The sequence below is a fragment of the Teleopsis dalmanni genome, chromosome X (genome assembly GCF_002237135.1).
Source record: "Teleopsis dalmanni isolate 2A chromosome X, ASM223713v2, whole genome shotgun sequence".
NCBI lineage: Eukaryota > Metazoa > Arthropoda > Insecta > Diptera > Diopsidae > Teleopsis > Teleopsis dalmanni.
In genome coordinates this window covers 99592977-99600167 of record NC_051848.1, presented here as the reverse complement: position 1 = coordinate 99600167, position 7191 = coordinate 99592977, and positions in this window count along the sequence as shown.

Sequence of the window (7191 nt, the reverse complement as noted above, 5' to 3'; positions counted from 1 at the left end):
TTTCACTCGTCAACACAGTAATACATAGCACATAGCATATAGCACATAGTACACAGTACACAGCACACCGTAACGGCATATATAATACACAGTACTTACCATACGGCACACAACAGACAGTGTAGAGCTTGTCTTGCTTGTCTTAAGCAGGCTCAATCTGAATGCCTGACATTGTCAACATAAACAAAATTGTGCGCTAACGTGAGTTACCCTGCACACAAAAAGTTTTGTTTTCCTCTAAACTTGCAAATTTTTGTTGAAAAATTAAGGGAAATTTTTTTCTAATTTTAGGATGTTTTTGATAATAAATTTAAATTTAATAAAGTTTGTGATTTTTTGTTAATAAATTTATATTGTATTAAAAGTAAATATTAATTATTATTATTATTATTAGTTATTAAGTAAAAAAAATTATTATTAGTTTTTGAAAAATTTAAGGAAATTCTATTAACAAATGTAACGTATTTTGTTTAAATTTCGAAACGAACGCAAAATGGAATTTCATGCAATATATATATCTTGTTTAAAATCTTCTTTATGGGCTATAAAGCCCATTGGTCAATATCTAAAATATTGTATTGTATACAAAAATAAAAAAAACTAAACTAAATCTTTACATATATGTATGTATTAACTCTTTAATACATTTTCTATAAAATTATAAATATAACTACCTTACATGCAAAATGAATTTTATATTTTTGTTTGCACGTCGTGTGAGTTATATTTTGTTTTTAAAAATAAAAGTTATGCCTGCGTTTTATATTTTCAATGCAAAAATGCAAAAATAATAGTTATTTGTGCATTTTAAAATAAAAAGCAGAGTGTAAGAGTTATTTGTGCGTGAAAAAATTAAGGGCACATGAAAATAATAATTTTTGATAAATACAATATAAAGCAAATATATTCGCGCATCGCTCAATAAGTCGTGGGACTAACTAAGAAAAACAATTTTTTTCTGCCAAAAATCGTTTTTTCTCATCAATATAATCTTCTTCAAGGGCAATATAATCATTCCAACGCTTCTCTAACTTCTCGATGCCGTGCTTGTAGAAGGATTTGACTTTTACCTCAAAATAGACTTCAGTTTCAGCAATTACATCTTCATTTGAGATGAATTTCTTACCGGCGAGCATTTTTTTGAGATCAGCGAATGGCCAGCAGTCGCTGGGGGCCAGATCTGTACTATACGGTGGATGAGGAAGCAATTTGAAGGGTAATTGGTGAATTTTGCCATCGTTTTTATTGAGTTGTGTCTTAGTGCATTGTCTTGGTGAAACAAAATTTTTTTTTTTCGCCATATGCGGTATAAAGTATGCATAATATTACGAATAAAAGTTGTTAGAATGATAACTATATACTTAAATATAAGTTTAGACAACTTTTTGTTGCTGGTTTTTTTCTGAAAAATTTTTGAAATAATTGTTATTTTCGGTCCCTCATACCTGTACAACCACTGAGATGTACCCTGACCTATGGTGTAAAGTAGAAATTCATTACTACTTTCTGAAGAATTAATTTGATTTAATTTTTGGACATTATTAATATTATTTTTAAGTACAAATAAAAGCGATAACGATTTTTAAAGCAGTACTTTCCCAGAATTTGATTAAATTTTATTTTATTTTTTAAGTCTCAAATGTTTTCTCGAATGTTTTCTCAAATGTTCTAAAATAGATAAAAATTTTTGTGATAATATATGATGTTCCAGATATAAATCGAGAAAGTTTTGCTTTCCGATTCGATTTTCCGATTTTGAGTAAAGAGACGTGTAGCCATGCAAAGTAATAAAATGCAAAGTTTCTCAAACAGTTTTCTAACCTTAATGTGTGCTGGGTAGCAAGGCAATGCGCAGCTGTTAACAACAACTACGACGCTAGCGCTAACGCCATTGAGGGCAGCATTCAAGATGTTTGTTACTTTTCTGCCGTTACTGTGTGCTAAGCTTAATGAGTTTGTTGCATAGGAAACTGCTGCGTCGACTTTAGTTTCGCGTTTACACTCGAAGCGTTAACACGAAACGGAAACTGGCAGAGGTTCGCTAAAAATTTGCTTGAATTCAGTTTGTTTTGAACGTAAACTTTCAAAACTGTCGAACTTGCATTTTTGTATGAATTTTTAAAATTCAAACAGTTTTAAAAAATAAAAAAATTATTTGTGAGTTGTGTAAAAAATAGAAAAACAAAAAAACAAAAAAAAATTCAATCATTTGAAAAATGCAATAATACCAAATATTTAAAAATTGTGATTTAACATAATTAAATTCAGGTACGACCAATGGACGTACCGACCCATTCATCGCCCATTTCGGTGAGATTGACTGGCATACATTGACTGGCTTGTTTGCGTTTGGCTTGTTTATTTGGTATATTTTATTTACGTTATTTATTTGGATTTTATTTGTTTATTCGCTACTTGCGCCTCCAAAATAAATGCTCCTAAACGTGCATGAGGCTTACTTACACGTACTTATATTCATGCCTTATGGTGGACTGGCCTGCCCTGGTCTGACCTGGTCTGGTCTGGTCTGGCATGGCCTGGCCTGGCCACGTTTACACAGGAAACGGAAATTGTTGTGAATAAAATAGGAAAACAAGCGAATGCACAGTAGTTCAGCAATTCAGCAATTGTCGCATTTTATTTTCTTCTTCGCCTCACTTCTGTTATTGTTGTTGTTTTGTGTACTTTAGAGTTATTTGTTTCTTAGCGGACATGCTTTCCTTGCCAGTTATTTAAATTGTTTTGCTTATTTGCCCATTTGTTGACACATTCCGTTGGTTACTTACTTCTCGGCTATGTCCTTTGTGTGCCTTAAGGTGTGTGCCTAAAGGCGCTAGGCGTCAGTGCTTTTTAATGGGTTTATTTCGTCGTTCCTGAAATTAAATTGAAACATTTACATTCAGGCAGTCACACATTGAGTCAATCAATCCTTTAACCATTAGTGGAAGTGAGCATTCGTGCAATTACTTTTATGTGTTAATTTGTAGTTTGCTGCCTAATCAGAAAGTTTAGTCAGTTTAATCATCCTCATCATCCTTGCATTATCATCATTATCAGATTCTGTATCCAATTCCCTGCAGAGTCACTGCAAAGGAGGCACTGCAAGGGTAATTACTGTTACTGTGATATAAATCTTGTATCTACAAACCCATTGACACTGATTATCAGATCAAAATGCTTAGGTGAGTAAATGGCTGGGCCATTGAGATTTGTTTCACCACTTAGTTTGTTTAATGCCTGTTAAATAGATAATTACCAAACGGTAGACTGCTAAATGTTCAGTTCCTGTGTTTAGAACATAATGATTACATATTAAATAAAAAAATTATATTGATTGTGGTATAAATATTAAAACATATATATATATAGTAGTGTAACATTTTCGAAAAATTTCAAAAGACACTCAATAGCAATAACTATTTAACCAAACTTTTATGACTGATACACTTTTATTTAAATTTATCAATTCTGTGTCTTTTGAAACTTCACCAGTGAGAAACTGATTTTTTGAAGTGCACTTTTCACCCAACAGGAAATTGTAAATCAATTCAAAGAACAAAATAAAAAATCCGTCCAATATTTAACAAGAAAAACTATATTCAAACCATACCTGTCGGGACCACTTCACACAAATTCTTATAAAAAGAGCTTTCCAAAAATAACTTCGATACTCATGTTTATTTTAAATTGGATTGGTCTATTTTTAAAGTTATTCTAAGTAACAGTATTTGAATATCTAAAAAACTCATTTCTTACAAGTTAATAATTAATTAAAATTAATTTGAAATAATTTGTCAACGTGGAGAATGTTGGTAGAAAAATTTCCATTACAAACTTTCAGACATCAAGCCAATTTTAATTATGCCTACTAGCATCGTCCTCGTTGCCATATGAATCTATTAATATGATTCTTTAACTTCAGGATATAATATAATATACATACACATTTAAGTTGAGTTGAAAAGCACAAACACATTATTGTTTTTCGCAACCACGTAAATGCAAAAACTATGCAGAAATTCGCAAAAACAACGATGTTGTCTTGTACACTATCAAATTTATATGGATGCACAAGTTGATTTAAGTATATAGTGCAATATAATTAATTATTCATTGCAAGTGAATAATGACAAATTAACGTGAAAACTTTGATAAATAATGTTCAGTAAATTTAAAGTAAATTTATTAATAAAAATTTTCATATCAAATTTACAAAACTCCAGAAAAATATGCGAATATAAAAGTCAAGTACGGCTTTATGTCAGTTGGTTAAGGTGTGCTGACTCTAAGCTTCAAATTTGACAGGGCACGAGTTCAATTCCTGGTACTTGCAATCTCAAAAAATTATGTACGATTAATTAAATACAAGATATATTTCCAAAACCACTGATCATACTCGAATACATGTGTGGTCAGCTAAAAATTCAATAAATTAAAATAATATAAAATGAATTTTTGTTGTTGTAGTTCACTACTGTTCTAAAAACCTCTTTAAAATGGTTTTACAATACAAAGTGAAGAAAAAGTTAGAAAATAGCAGAAACTCTATGTAAATGAATATAATATATTTATTTTGCAAAATTAATTTTATTTTAAGAACTACGTATTTGAATTAATTTGAACATATAAAAAATATTTGCTTTTATAGACACGACATTTAAAAAAAATTATGTAAAGTAGTATATTTAAATATTTGAACGAATAAAAATAAAAAAAATAATTAATTAACTATTGCTAATAAATAACGTAAAGTATTGTCTCTAATGCTTAATATAAAAATATTCCAAAAATTCTTTAATTAAAATATAATTGTTATGTTATTTTTGATAGATATTTTCCCAAAATTGGATTAAATAAATTTTTGATTGATTGAAAAAAAAGGGCATTAAAGTAAATCAACCTTGATCAGTTATTTTGACTATCAGTCGTATAACTTTTTTATTCAAATAAAACAAAATGGAATAACCTACTCCAATATAGTGAATCACAATATATAAATATAAACGCAAAGTTCTAAGACTAGAGTTTAGAAATGTGCATTGGGTAATAATTTGTAAACTGGTAAGTAAGCACTCGCCAGTGGTTACTTTTCATGTTGAAATTCTACAAACATTCTTATCTTAATCATTAAGAATGATTGCAGACTGCCTAAATAGTTGGAGTTGGAGTACGACTCAGGTCGTCTTGTGATCATTCTTTAAAACTGCAAAAAGCATCGACATCATGCATGATGTCCATGTCCACTTTAAATCTTTAAACAGTTCTTACTTCCTCTGGTATTGCTGAGGACCAAAAGGTTTATTTGTTGCTTACGATTCACTAGACCAACCTAACCTAACAAAGAAGGAAATGAACTACAGCTGTTTCCTGTTATTAATAAACTGTTGTTTAATTAAATTGTTATTGGATATCAAAAAATATCAAAAAATAAGTAGATTATAACAACAATATTTTATATTTTATAATTTTAGCTAAACAATATTAATTTTATATATTATATGTATTTAGTTATAATACAAAGAAATGATGTCGAATCATTCAAGTTCAACGTCTCTCATATTTGAGCTTATAAGGTTTTTAACACATTGTGTTTTATGTTATCAATTTTATAATATTAAATGCCTACACCTCGAGCTGGCCTACATCCAGCTGTATTGAAATATAGCGAAGTGAATACTAAAATTATGTATTCCAATTTTGGCGTCTCAGAAATCGCTATATAGCTGATCTATGAAAGTTGAACGTAGATATGTAATGATCTTAATAGAAGATAAAATAGTTGCATACATTCTCAATCTGTTTCAGTGTCTTTCGGACAGAGTTATTTGCCATACATATAACAGAAGTATGAAATATAATTAAAAATAGTTCTCAGATATATCAGGGCAAAAAATTAAAATTGATTCTAATGAGTGTCGAGCCTCAGATACAGTAAATGATGTCACCGCGTAAATTAAATAGCAAATAAAATCTATATACTAACAAGTTCAACTGTTGAAGTTCCGAAGTTTCTCAAAGAGATTACTTCAAAAAAAGGATTATAAAATAAAGAAAAACCAATTAACGCAAGGATAAGACATACAATTTCAACACAAGATACAATTTCCTTACAATAAATTCCTTTTCTATTTATATATATTATTTTTGAAGAAAAAATAAATTATTTGATAAAATTAATTGCAAGTATCTTTATATCATTTGCACGTTCATTATAAACAAGTATCAATTATGACATTATTTTTGGGAACTATTACTTTATAATAGTATTATAAATGTGATAATGCTTACATTATTTAACATTTTGATAGACAGGTACCTATAAAATTACTCCAATCAATCTCCAATCACTCCATCTGCTTCAAGTTGGTTAGAAACTATTGAAATCTTATGTTTGAGGTGAATACTACGAATTAAATAACATTCATTCCACATCTGGCCATAGGCTTTTTAAATATCTTTTTATAGGGTTAAATGCTATTAATACATAGAAATATAAAATATGACTTCTTGGACAAAGCTCAGGGCAATTCCGATGTTTAAAGCAGTCCAAATAACTCATTCAAGTTAATAACAAAAATGACAGCTTTCTCGGTCTAAATAATTTTGAAATTTCTTAACTAAACATTCCTCTGTTGACTACTAATTTTTAAGAATAGATAAAACTAACCCCTGGAGATTTTTTCAGATGTTCATTCATCTTATCTTCTCTTTCCCTGCGATTGCCAGAAGACGAGTCTAGTATTCCACTTATTCCACTTTCATTGCGTCAAATACGGTCTACGATCTGGAACCAAGAGACAGTATTTTGTTTGTCAACAGCCATTATTTGACCTGGTTAGCTTAAAATATTCTTTCCAGAAATAGAGCAATATATATTGTATGAGGTGTCCTTTAACAGAAATTTATAATAATAAATTAATTTGAATTTTCAGTTTCTCTAATTACAATTTTTTGTTTCAGATGATGTTTTTTTTCTTTTTTAATGATGATGTTTTCTTTAATTTATTATTACTAAAACAATAGATTTTAAAAAGTTAAAAAATCAAAAAGTAATTCCTTAAACAATCAGAGGTCAAAATATATTTTTGTTGACATTTGAACTTTGAGCCAGAACTGAATCATTTGAATAATTTGACAAAGTAGAACAAAAGAATAAAAATATTAAATAATAATAATAATAATAATAATAAT